The sequence below is a fragment of the Rhamphochromis longiceps genome, linkage group LG3, assembly GCF_057381845.1.
Source record: "Rhamphochromis longiceps isolate RC_006_pf linkage group LG3, R_longiceps_female_GT1.1, whole genome shotgun sequence".
Taxonomy (NCBI): domain Eukaryota; kingdom Metazoa; phylum Chordata; class Actinopteri; order Cichliformes; family Cichlidae; genus Rhamphochromis; species Rhamphochromis longiceps.
Window position 1 is genome coordinate 42,135,368 of NC_140559.1, and position 12,670 is coordinate 42,148,037.

The 12,670-nt window shown below is 50.2% G+C and overlaps 15 non-coding genes across 15 annotated transcripts; all 15 read right to left on the minus strand.

Moving 5' to 3' along the window:
• Positions 1–798: 798 nt before the first annotated feature.
• Positions 799–872, minus strand: trnan-guu (transfer RNA asparagine (anticodon GUU)). The gene has a single exon. It is a non-coding gene; the product is annotated as a tRNA-Asn (tRNA).
• A 538-nt stretch (positions 873–1,410) lies between these two features.
• On the minus strand, positions 1,411–1,484 carry trnan-guu (transfer RNA asparagine (anticodon GUU)). Its single transcript has one exon. It is a non-coding gene; the product is annotated as a tRNA-Asn (tRNA).
• Positions 1,485–2,022: 538 nt separating this feature from the next.
• On the minus strand, positions 2,023–2,096 carry trnan-guu (transfer RNA asparagine (anticodon GUU)). Its single transcript has one exon. It is a non-coding gene; the product is annotated as a tRNA-Asn (tRNA).
• Positions 2,097–3,170: 1,074 nt separating this feature from the next.
• Positions 3,171–3,244, minus strand: trnan-guu (transfer RNA asparagine (anticodon GUU)). The gene has a single exon. It is a non-coding gene; the product is annotated as a tRNA-Asn (tRNA).
• Positions 3,245–3,670: 426 nt separating this feature from the next.
• Positions 3,671–3,744, minus strand: trnan-guu (transfer RNA asparagine (anticodon GUU)). Its single transcript has one exon. It is a non-coding gene; the product is annotated as a tRNA-Asn (tRNA).
• A 538-nt stretch (positions 3,745–4,282) lies between these two features.
• Positions 4,283–4,356, minus strand: trnan-guu (transfer RNA asparagine (anticodon GUU)). The gene has a single exon. It is a non-coding gene; the product is annotated as a tRNA-Asn (tRNA).
• Positions 4,357–4,894: 538 nt separating this feature from the next.
• On the minus strand, positions 4,895–4,968 carry trnan-guu (transfer RNA asparagine (anticodon GUU)). The gene has a single exon. It is a non-coding gene; the product is annotated as a tRNA-Asn (tRNA).
• A 1,074-nt stretch (positions 4,969–6,042) lies between these two features.
• Positions 6,043–6,116, minus strand: trnan-guu (transfer RNA asparagine (anticodon GUU)). Its single transcript has one exon. It is a non-coding gene; the product is annotated as a tRNA-Asn (tRNA).
• A 426-nt stretch (positions 6,117–6,542) lies between these two features.
• trnan-guu (transfer RNA asparagine (anticodon GUU)) lies at positions 6,543–6,616 on the minus strand. The gene has a single exon. It is a non-coding gene; the product is annotated as a tRNA-Asn (tRNA).
• Positions 6,617–7,766: 1,150 nt separating this feature from the next.
• trnan-guu (transfer RNA asparagine (anticodon GUU)) lies at positions 7,767–7,840 on the minus strand. The gene has a single exon. It is a non-coding gene; the product is annotated as a tRNA-Asn (tRNA).
• A 1,163-nt stretch (positions 7,841–9,003) lies between these two features.
• trnan-guu (transfer RNA asparagine (anticodon GUU)) lies at positions 9,004–9,077 on the minus strand. Its single transcript has one exon. It is a non-coding gene; the product is annotated as a tRNA-Asn (tRNA).
• Positions 9,078–9,503: 426 nt separating this feature from the next.
• Positions 9,504–9,577, minus strand: trnan-guu (transfer RNA asparagine (anticodon GUU)). The gene has a single exon. It is a non-coding gene; the product is annotated as a tRNA-Asn (tRNA).
• A 1,163-nt stretch (positions 9,578–10,740) lies between these two features.
• Positions 10,741–10,814, minus strand: trnan-guu (transfer RNA asparagine (anticodon GUU)). The gene has a single exon. It is a non-coding gene; the product is annotated as a tRNA-Asn (tRNA).
• Positions 10,815–11,240: 426 nt separating this feature from the next.
• On the minus strand, positions 11,241–11,314 carry trnan-guu (transfer RNA asparagine (anticodon GUU)). Its single transcript has one exon. It is a non-coding gene; the product is annotated as a tRNA-Asn (tRNA).
• Positions 11,315–12,464: 1,150 nt separating this feature from the next.
• Positions 12,465–12,538, minus strand: trnan-guu (transfer RNA asparagine (anticodon GUU)). The gene has a single exon. It is a non-coding gene; the product is annotated as a tRNA-Asn (tRNA).
• Between the last annotated feature and the right edge of the window lie 132 nt (positions 12,539–12,670).

Genomic DNA, 12,670 nt, shown 5'->3' on the forward strand with positions numbered 1-12,670 from the left:
GTGCTCTGGTACTTCCTCTCCATACCGCCTTGATTGTTTAAAATATGTGACTTGTAGGTCACACATACTTGGCAGCAAGTATGCAGTTGCGAACGAAAAACAGCAACCCCAAAGCTGCATATCACCCTTGATAAAACAGTTGACTGCGTTCATCAAACGACCGTCCTGGATATACCATGGTTTGTTATAACATGGTTGATTATAACATGGTATAACCAACATAACTGTCATAACAGTTGCACTGCACGTTTGTGCAGCATTCTGAATTACCTGGCAATAACAGTGATATCGTCCCTGGGTGGGCTTGAACCACCAACCTTTCGGTTAACAGCCGAAAGCTCTAACCGATTGCGCCACAGAGACTGACAACCCGCAACCCACAGGTGTCGAGGCTGGACGGGGGACTGGGGGAGGGTGTTCCGGTCTTTTTGGTTGTGGGGTATACGATTGTGCAACAGAGACTGAGTGAAGCCAAGCAGGGGCGTCGAGAGAGGACCGGGTGGATAGATGGAGGTGCTCTGGTACTTCCTCTCCATACCGCCTTGATTGTTTAAAATATGTGACTTGTAGGTCACACATACTTGGCAGCAAGTATGCAGTTGCGGACGAACAACAGCACCCCAAAGAATATCAGCCTTGATAAAACAGTTGACTGCGTTCATCAAACGACCGTCCTGGATATACCATGGTTGGTTAAAACATGGTTGATTATAACATGGTATAACCAACATAACTGTCATAACAGTTGCACTGCACTTTTGTGCAGCATTCTGAATTACCTGGCAATAACAGTGATATCGTCCCTGGGTGGGCTTGAACCACCAACCTTTCGGTTAACAGCCGAACGCGCTAACCGATTGCGCCACAGAGACTGACAACGCGCAGCCCACAGGTGTCGAGACTGGACGGGGGACTGGGGGAGGGTGTTCCGGTCTTTTTTGGTTGTTAACAGCCAAAAGCTCTAACCGATTGCGCCACAGAGACTGACAACCCGCAACCCACAGGTGTCGAGACTGGACGGGGGACTGGGGGAGGGTGTTCCGGTCTTTTTGGTTGTGGGGTATACGCTTGTGCAACAGAGACTGAGTGAAGCCAAGCAGGGGCGTCGAGAGAGGACCGGGTGGCTAGATGGAGGTGCTCTGGTACTTCCTCTCCATACCGCCTTGATTGTTTAAAATATGTGACTTGTAGGTCACACATACTTGGCAGCAAGTATGCAGTTGCGGACGAACAACAGCACCCCAAAGAATATCAGCCTTGATAAAACAGTTGACTGCGTTCATCAAACGACCGTCCTGGATATACCATGGTTGGTTAAAACATGGTTGATTATAACATGGTATAACCAACATAACAGTTGCACTGCACTTTTGTGCAGCATTCTGAATTACCTGGCAATAACAGTGATATCGTCCCTGGGTGGGCTTGAACCACCAACCTTTCGGTTAACAGCCGAACGCGCTAACCGATTGCGCCACAGAGACTGACAACGCGCAACCCACAGGTGTCGAGACTGGACGGGGGACTGGGGGAGGGTGTTCCGGTCTTTTTTGGTTGTTAACAGCCGAAAGCTCTAACCGATTGCGCCACAGAGACTGACAACCCGCAACCCACAGGTGTCGAGACTGGACGGGGGACTGGGGGAGGGTGTTCCGGTCTTTTTGGTTGTGGGGTATACGATTGTGCAACAGAGACTGAGTGAAGCCAAGCAGGGGCGTCGAGAGAGGACCGGGTGGCTAGATGGAGGTGCTCTGGTACTTCCTCTCCATACCGCCTTGATTGTTTAAAATATGTGACTTGTAGGTCACACATACTTGGCAGCAAGTATGCAGTTGCGGACGAACAACAGCACCCCAAAGAATATCAGCCTTGATAAAACAGTTGACTGCGTTCATCAAACGACCGTCCTGGATATACCATGGTTGGTTAAAACATGGTTGATTATAACATGGTATAACCAACATAACAGTTGCACTGCACTTTTGTGCAGCATTCTGAATTACCTGGCAATAACAGTGATATCGTCCCTGGGTGGGCTTGAACCACCAACCTTTCGGTTAACAGCCGAACGCGCTAACCGATTGCGCCACAGAGACTGACAACGCGCAACCCACAGGTGTCGAGACTGGACGGGGGACTGGGGGAGGGTGTTCCGGTCTTTTTTGGTTGTTAACAGCCAAAAGCTCTAACCGATTGCGCCACAGAGACTGACAACCCGCAACCCACAGGTGTCGAGACTGGACGGGGGACTGGGGGAGGGTGTTCCGGTCTTTTTGGTTGTGGGGTATACGATTGTGCAACAGAGACTGAGTGAAGCCAAGCAGGGGCGTCGAGAGAGGACCGGGTGGCTAGATGGAGGTGCTCTGGTACTTCCTCTCCATACCGCCTTGATTGTTTAAAATATGTGACTTGTAGGTCACACATACTTGGCAGCAAGTATGCAGTTGCGAACGAAAAACAGCAACCCCAAAGCTGCATATCACCCTTGATAAAACAGTTGACTGCGTTCATCAAACGACCGTCCTGGATATACCATGGTTTGTTATAACATGGTTGATTATAACATGGTATATCCAACATAACTGTCATAACAGTTGCACTGCACGTTTGTGCAGCATTCTGAATTACCTGGCAATAACAGTGATATCGTCCCTGGGTGGGCTTGAACCACCTACCTTTCGGTTAACAGTCGAACGCGCTAACCGATTGCGCCACAGAGACTGACAACGCGCAACCCACAGGTGTCGAGACTGGACGTGGGAGTGGAGGAGGGTGTTCCGGTCTTTTTGGTTGTGGGGTAAATGATTTTGCAACAGAGACTGAGTGAAGCCAAGCAGGGGCGTCGAGAGAGGACCGGGTGGCTGGATGGAGGTGCTCTGGTACTTCCTCTCCATACCGCCTTGATTGTTTAAAATATGTGACTTGTAGGTCACACATACTTGGCAGCAAGTATGCAGTTGCGGACGAACAACAGCACCCCAAAGATGGATATCACCCTTGATAAAACAGTTGACTGCGTTCATCAAACGACCGTCCTGGTTTTAACATGGTTATACCATGGTTGGTTAAAACATGGTTGATTATAACATGGTATAACCAACATAACTGTCATAAGAGTTGCACTGCACGGTTGTGCAGCATTGTGCATTACCTGGCAAACACAGTGATATCGTCCCTGGGTGGGCTTGAACCACCAACCTTTCGGTTAACAGCCGAACGCGCTAACCGATTGCGCCACAGAGACTGACAACTCGCAACCCACAGGTGTCGAGACTGGACGGGGGACTGGGGGAGGGTGTTCCGGTCTTTTTGGTTGTGGGGTATACGCTTGTGCAACAGAGACTGAGTGAAGCCAAGCAGGGGCGTCGAGAGAGGACCGGGTGGCTAGATGGAGGTGCTCTGGTACTTCCTCTCCATACCGCCTTGATTGTTTAAAATATGTGACTTGTAGGTCACACATACTTGGCAGCAAGTATGCAGTTGCGGACGAACAACAGCACCCCAAAGAATATCAGCCTTGATAAAACAGTTGACTGCGTTCATCAAACGACCGTCCTGGATATACCATGGTTGGTTAAAACATGGTTGATTATAACATGGTATAACCAACATAACAGTTGCACTGCACTTTTGTGCAGCATTCTGAATTACCTGGCAATAACAGTGATATCGTCCCTGGGTGGGCTTGAACCACCAACCTTTCGGTTAACAGCCGAACGCGCTAACCGATTGCGCCACAGAGACTGACAACGCGCAACCCACAGGTGTTGAGACTGGACGGGGGACTGGGGGAGGGTGTTCCGGTCTTTTTTGGTTGTTAACAGCCAAAAGCTCTAACCGATTGCGCCACAGAGACTGACAACCCGCAACCCACAGGTGTCGAGACTGGACGGGGGACTGGGGGAGGGTGTTCCGGTCTTTTTGGTTGTGGGGTATACGATTGTGCAACAGAGACTGAGTGAAGCCAAGCAGGGGCGTCGAGAGAGGACCGGGTGGCTAGATGGAGGTGCTCTGGTACTTCCTCTCCATACCGCCTTGATTGTTTAAAATATGTGACTTGTAGGTCACACATACTTGGCAGCAAGTATGCAGTTGCGGACGAACAACAGCACCCCAAAGAATATCAGCCTTGATAAAACAGTTGACTGCGTTCATCAAACGACCGTCCTGGATATACCATGGTTGGTTAAAACATGGTTGATTATAACATGGTATAACCAACATAACTGTTGCACTGCACTTTTGTGCAGCATTCTGAATTACCTGGCAATAACAGTGATATCGTCCCTGGGTGGGCTTGAACCACCAACCTTTCGGTTAACAGCCGAACGCGCTAACCGATTGCGCCACAGAGACTGACAACGCGCAACCCACAGGTGTCGAGACTGGACGGGGGACTGGGGGAGGGTGTTCCGGTCTTTTTTGGTTGTTAACAGCCAAAAGCTCTAACCGATTGCGCCACAGAGACTGACAACCCGCAACCCACAGGTGTCGAGGCTGGACGGGGGACTGGGGGAGGGTGTTCCGGTCTTTTTGGTTGTGGGGTATACGATTGTGCAACAGAGACTGAGTGAAGCCAAGCAGGGGCGTCGAGAGAGGACCGGGTGGCTAGATGGAGGTGCTCTGGTACTTCCTCTCCATACCGCCTTGATTGTTTAAAATATGTGACTTGTAGGTCACACATACTTGGCAGCAAGTATGCAGTTGCGGACGAACAACAGCACCCCAAAGAATATCAGCCTTGATAAAACAGTTGACTGCGTTCATCAAACGACCGTCCTGGATATACCATGGTTGGTTAAAACATGGTTGATTATAACATGGTATAACCAACATAACAGTTGCACTGCACTTTTGTGCAGCATTCTGAATTACCTGGCAATAACAGTGATATCGTCCCTGGGTGGGCTTGAACCACCAACCTTTCGGTTAACAGCCGAACGCGCTAACCGATTGCGCCACAGAGACTGACAACGCGCAACCCACAGGTGTCGAGACTGGACGGGGGACTGGGGGAGGGTGTTCCGGTCTTTTTTGGTTGTTAACAGCCAAAAGCTCTAACCGATTGCGCCACAGAGACTGACAACCCGCAACCCACAGGTGTCGAGACTGGACGGGGGACTGGGGGAGGGTGTTCCGGTCTTTTTGGTTGTGGGGTATACGATTGTGCAACAGAGACTGAGTGAAGCCAAGCAGGGGCGTCGAGAGAGGACCGGGTGGCTAGATGGAGGTGCTCTGGTACTTCCTCTCCATACCGCCTTGATTGTTTAAAATATGTGACTTGTAGGTCACACATACTTGGCAGCAAGTATGCAGTTGCGAACGAAAAACAGCAACCCCAAAGCTGCATATCACCCTTGATAAAACAGTTGACTGCGTTCATCAAACGACCGTCCTGGATATACCATGGTTTGTTATAACATGGTTGATTATAACATGGTATATCCAACATAACTGTCATAACAGTTGCACTGCACGTTTGTGCAGCATTCTGAATTACCTGGCAATAACAGTGATATCGTCCCTGGGTGGGCTTGAACCACCTACCTTTCGGTTAACAGTCGAACGCGCTAACCGATTGCGCCACAGAGACTGACAACGCGCAACCCACAGGTGTCGAGACTGGACGTGGGAGTGGAGGAGGGTGTTCCGGTCTTTTTGGTTGTGGGGTAAATGATTTTGCAACAGAGACTGAGTGAAGCCAAGCAGGGGCGTCGAGAGAGGACCGGGTGGCTGGATGGAGGTGCTCTGGTACTTCCTCTCCATACCGCCTTGATTGTTTAAAATATGTGACTTGTAGGTCACACATACTTGGCAGCAAGTATGCAGTTGCGGACGAACAACAGCACCCCAAAGATGGATATCACCCTTGATAAAACAGTTGACTGCGTTCATCAAACGACCGTCCTGGTTTTAACATGGTTATACCATGGTTGGTTAAAACATGGTTGATTATAACATGGTATAACCAACATAACTGTCATAAGAGTTGCACTGCACGGTTGTGCAGCATTGTGCATTACCTGGCAAACACAGTGATATCGTCCCTGGGTGGGCTTGAACCACCAACCTTTCGGTTAACAGCCGAACGCGCTAACCGATTGCGCCACAGAGACTGACAACTCGCAACCCACAGGTGTCGAGACTGGACGGGGGACTGGGGGAGGGTGTTCCGGTCTTTTTGGTTGTGGGGTATACGCTTGTGCAACAGAGACTGAGTGAAGCCAAGCAGGGGCGTCGAGAGAGGACCGGGTGGCTAGATGGAGGTGCTCTGGTACTTCCTCTCCATACCGCCTTGATTGTTTAAAATATGTGACTTGTAGGTCACACATACTTGGCAGCAAGTATGCAGTTGCGGACGAACAACAGCACCCCAAAGAATATCAGCCTTGATAAAACAGTTGACTGCGTTCATCAAACGACCGTCCTGGATATACCATGGTTGGTTAAAACATGGTTGATTATAACATGGTATAACCAACATAACAGTTGCACTGCACTTTTGTGCAGCATTCTGAATTACCTGGCAATAACAGTGATATCGTCCCTGGGTGGGCTTGAACCACCAACCTTTCGGTTAACAGCCGAACGCGCTAACCGATTGCGCCACAGAGACTGACAACGCGCAACCCACAGGTGTCGAGACTGGACGGGGGACTGGGGGAGGGTGTTCCGGTCTTTTTTGGTTGTTAACAGCCAAAAGCTCTAACCGATTGCGCCACAGAGACTGACAACCCGCAACCCACAGGTGTCGAGACTGGACGGGGGACTGGGGGAGGGTGTTCCGGTCTTTTTGGTTGTGGGGTATACGATTGTGCAACAGAGACTGAGTGAAGCCAAGCAGGGGCGTCGAGAGAGGACCGGGTGGCTAGATGGAGGTGCTCTGGTACTTCCTCTCCATACCGCCTTGATTGTTTAAAATATGTGACTTGTAGGTCACACATACTTGGCAGCAAGTATGCAGTTGCGGACGAACAACAGCACCCCAAAGAATATCAGCCTTGATAAAACAGTTGACTGCGTTCATCAAACGACCGTCCTGGATATACCATGGTTGGTTAAAACATGGTTGATTATAACATGGTATAACCAACATAAGAGTTGCACTGGACGTTTGTGCAGCATTCTGAATTACCTGGCAATAACAGCGATATCGTCCCTGGGTGGGCTTGAACCACCAACCTTTCGGTTAACAGCCGAAGGCGCTAACCCATTGCGCCACAGAGACTGACAAAGCACAACCCACAGGTGTCAAGACTGGACGGGGGACTGGGGGAGGGTGTTCCGGTCTTTTATGGTTGTTAACAGCCGAAAGCTCTAACCGATTGCGCCACAGAGACTGACAACCCGCAACCCACAGGTGTCGAGGCTGGACGGGGGACTGGGGGAGGGTGTTCCGGTCTTTTTGGTTGTGGGGTATACGATTGTGCAACAGAGACTGAGTGAAGCCAAGCAGGGGCGTCGAGAGAGGACCGGGTGGCTAGATGGAGGTGCTCTGGTACTTCCTCTCCATACCGCCTTGATTGTTTAAAATATGTGACTTGTAGGTCACACATACTTGGCAGCAAGTATGCAGTTGCGGACGAACAACAGCACCCCAAAGAATATCAGCCTTGATAAAACAGTTGACTGCGTTCATCAAACGACCGTCCTGGATATACCATGGTTGGTTAAAACATGGTTGATTATAACATGGTATAACCAACATAACTGTTGCACTGCACTTTTGTGCAGCATTCTGAATTACCTGGCAATAACAGTGATATCGTCCCTGGGTGGGCTTGAACCACCAACCTTTCGGTTAACAGCCGAACGCGCTAACCGATTGCGCCACAGAGACTGACAACGCGCAACCCACAGGTGTCGAGACTGGACGGGGGACTGGGGGAGGGTGTTCCGGTCTTTTTTGGTTGTTAACAGCCAAAAGCTCTAACCGATTGCGCCACAGAGACTGACAACCCGCAACCCACAGGTGTCGAGGCTGGACGGGGGACTGGGGGAGGGTGTTCCGGTCTTTTTGGTTGTGGGGTATACGATTGTGCAACAGAGACTGAGTGAAGCCAAGCAGGGGCGTCGAGAGAGGACCGGGTGGCTAGATGGAGGTGCTCTGGTACTTCCTCTCCATACCGCCTTGATTGTTTAAAATATGTGACTTGTAGGTCACACATACTTGGCAGCAAGTATGCAGTTGCGGACGAACAACAGCACCCCAAAGAATATCAGCCTTGATAAAACAGTTGACTGCGTTCATCAAACGACCGTCCTGGATATACCATGGTTGGTTAAAACATGGTTGATTATAACATGGTATAACCAACATAAGAGTTGCACTGGACGTTTGTGCAGCATTCTGAATTACCTGGCAATAACAGTGATATCGTCCCTGGGTGGGCTTGAACCACCAACCTTTCGGTTAACAGCCGAATGCGCTAACCCATTGCGCAACAGAGACTGACAAAGCACAACCCACAGGTGTCAAGACTGGACGGGGGACTGGGGGAGGGTGTTCCGGTCTTTTATGGTTGTTAACAGCCGAAAGCTCTAACCGATTGCGCCACAGAGACTGACAACCCGCAACCCACAGGTGTCGAGGCTGGACGGGGGACTGGGGGAGGGTGTTCCGGTCTTTTTGGTTGTGGGGTATACGATTGTGCAACAGAGACTGAGTGAAGCCAAGCAGGGGCGTCGAGAGAGGACCGGGTGGCTAGATGGAGGTGCTCTGGTACTTCCTCTCCATACCGCCTTGATTGTTTAAAATATGTGACTTGTAGGTCACACATACTTGGCAGCAAGTATGCAGTTGCGAACGAAAAACAGCAACCCCAAAGCTGCATATCACCCTTGATAAAACAGTTGACTGCGTTCATCAAACGACCGTCCTGGATATACCATGGTTTGTTATAACATGGTTGATTATAACATGGTATATCCAACATAACTGTCATAACAGTTGCACTGCACGTTTGTGCAGCATTCTGAATTACCTGGCAATAACAGTGATATCGTCCCTGGGTGGGCTTGAACCACCTACCTTTCGGTTAACAGCCGAACGCGCTAACCGATTGCGCCACAGAGACTGACAACGCGCAACCCACAGGTGTCGAGACTGGACGTGGGAGTGGAGGAGGGTGTTCCGGTCTTTTTGGTTGTGGGGTAAATGATTTTGCAACAGAGACTGAGTGAAGCCAAGCAGGGGCGTCGAGAGAGGACCGGGTGGCTGGATGGAGGTGCTCTGGTACTTCCTCTCCATACCGCCTTGATTGTTTAAAATATGTGACTTGTAGGTCACACATACTTGGCAGCAAGTATGCAGTTGCGGACGAACAACAGCACCCCAAAGAATATCAGCCTTGATAAAACAGTTGACTGCGTTCATCAAACGACCGTCCTGGATATACCATGGTTGGTTAAAACATGGTTGATTATAACATGGTATAACCAACATAACTGTTGCACTGCACTTTTGTGCAGCATTCTGAATTACCTGGCAATAACAGTGATATCGTCCCTGGGTGGGCTTGAACCACCAACCTTTCGGTTAACAGCCGAACGCGCTAACCGATTGCGCCACAGAGACTGACAACGCGCAACCCACAGGTGTCGAGACTGGACGGGGGACTGGGGGAGGGTGTTCCGGTCTTTTTTGGTTGTTAACAGCCAAAAGCTCTAACCGATTGCGCCACAGAGACTGACAACCCGCAACCCACAGGTGTCGAGGCTGGACGGGGGACTGGGGGAGGGTGTTCCGGTCTTTTTGGTTGTGGGGTATACGATTGTGCAACAGAGACTGAGTGAAGCCAAGCAGGGGCGTCGAGAGAGGACCGGGTGGCTAGATGGAGGTGCTCTGGTACTTCCTCTCCATACCGCCTTGATTGTTTAAAATATGTGACTTGTAGGTCACACATACTTGGCAGCAAGTATGCAGTTGCGGACGAACAACAGCACCCCAAAGAATATCAGCCTTGATAAAACAGTTGACTGCGTTCATCAAACGACCGTCCTGGATATACCATGGTTGGTTAAAACATGGTTGATTATAACATGGTATAACCAACATAAGAGTTGCACTGGACGTTTGTGCAGCATTCTGAATTACCTGGCAATAACAGTGATATCGTCCCTGGGTGGGCTTGAACCACCAACCTTTCGGTTAACAGCCGAATGCGCTAACCCATTGCGCAACAGAGACTGACAAAGCACAACCCACAGGTGTCAACACTGGACGGGGGACTGGGGGAGGGTGTTCCGGTCTTTTATGGTTGTTAACAGCCGAAAGCTCTAACCGATTGCGCCACAGAGACTGACAACCCGCAACCCACAGGTGTCGAGGCTGGACGGGGGACTGGGGGAGGGTGTTCCGGTCTTTTTGGTTGTGGGGTATACGATTGTGCAACAGAGACTGAGTGAAGCCAAGCAGGGGCGTCGAGAGAGGACCGGGTGGCTAGATGGAGGTGCTCTGGTACTTCCTCTCCATACCGCCTTGATTGTTTAAAATATGTGACTTGTAGGTCACACATACTTGGCAGCAAGTATGCAGTTGCGAACGAAAAACAGCAACCCCAAAGCTGCATATCACCCTTGATAAAACAGTTGACTGCGTTCATCAAACGACCGTCCTGGATATACCATGGTTTGTTATAACATGGTTGATTATAACATGGTATATCCAACATAACTGTCATAACAGTTGCACTGCACGTTTGTGCAGCATTCTGAATTACCTGGCAATAACAGTGATATCGTCCCTGGGTGGGCTTGAACCACCTACCTTTCGGTTAACAGCCGAACGCGCTAACCGATTGCGCCACAGAGACTGACAACGCGCAACCCACAGGTGTCGAGACTGGACGTGGGAGTGGAGGAGGGTGTTCCGGTCTTTTTGGTTGTGGGGTAAATGATTTTGCAACAGAGACTGAGTGAAGCCAAGCAGGGGCGTCGAGAGAGGACCGGGTGGCTGGATGGAGGTGCTCTGGTACTTCCTCTCCATACCGCCTTGATTGTTTAAAATATGTGACTTGTAGGTCACACATACTTGGCAGCAAGTATGCAGTTGCGGACGAACAACAGCACCCCAAAGAATATCAGCCTTGATAAAACAGTTGACTGCGTTCATCAAACGACCGTCCTGGATATACCATGGTTGGTTAAAACATGGTTGATTATAACATGGTATAACCAACATAACAGTTGCACTGCACTTTTGTGCAGCATTCTGAATTACCTGGCAATAACAGTGATATCGTCCCTGGGTGGGCTTGAACCACCAACCTTTCGGTTAACAGCCGAACGCGCTAACCGATTGCGCCACAGAGACTGACAACGCGCAACCCACAGGTGTCGAGACTGGACGGGGGACTGGGGGAGGGTGTTCCGGTCTTTTTTGGTTGTTAACAGCCAAAAGCTCTAACCGATTGCGCCACAGAGACTGACAACCCGCAACCCACAGGTGTCGAGACTGGACGGGGGACTGGGGGAGGGTGTTCCGGTCTTTTTGGTTGTGGGGTATACGATTGTGCAACAGAGACTGAGTGAAGCCAAGCAGGGGCGTCGAGAGAGGACCGGGTGGCTAGATGGAGGTGCTCTGGTACTTCCTCTCCATACCGCCTTGATTGTTTAAAATATGTGACTTGTAGGTCACACATACTTGGCAGCAAGTATGCAGTTGCGGACGAACAACAGCACCCCAAAGAATATCAGCCTTGATAAAACAGTTGACTGCGTTCATCAAACGACCGTCCTGGATATACCATGGTTGGTTAAAACATGGTTGATTATAACATGGTATAACCAACATAAGAGTTGCACTGGACGTTTGTGCAGCATTCTGAATTACCTGGCAATAACAGCGATATCGTCCCTGGGTGGGCTTGAACCACCAACCTTTCGGTTAACAGCCGAAGGCGCTAACCCATTGCGCCACAGAGACTGACAAAGCACAACCCACAGGTGTCAAGACTGGACGGGGGACTGGGGGAGGGTGTTCCGGTCTTTTATGGTTGTTAACAGCCGAAAGCTCTAACCGATTGCGCCACAGAGACTGACAACCCGCAACCCACAGGTGTCGAGGCTGGACGGGGGACTGGGGGAGGGTGTTCCGGTCTTTTTGGTTGTGGGGTATACGATTGTGCAACAGAGACTGAGTGAAGCCAAGCAGGGGCGTCGAGAGAGGACCGGGTGGCTAGATGGAGGTGCTCTGGTACTTCCTCTCCATACCGCCTTGATTGTTTAAAATATGTGACTTGTAGGTCACACATACTTGGCAGCAAGTATGCAGTTGCGGACGAACAACAGCACCCCAAAGAATATCAGCCTTGATAAAACAGTTGACTGCGTTCATCAAACGACCGTCCTGGATATACCATGGTTGGTTAAAACATGGTTGATTATAACATGGTATAACCAACATAACTGTTGCACTGCACTTTTGTGCAGCATTCTGAATTACCTGGCAATAACAGTGATATCGTCCCTGGGTGGGCTTGAACCACCAACCTTTCGGTTAACAGCCGAACGCGCTAACCGATTGCGCCACAGAGACTGACAACGCGCAACCCACAGGTGTCGAGACTGGACGGGGGACTGGGGGAGGGTGTTCCGGTCTTTTTTGGTTGTTAACAGCCAAAAGCTCTAACCGATTGCGCCACAGAGACTGACAACCCGCAACCCACAG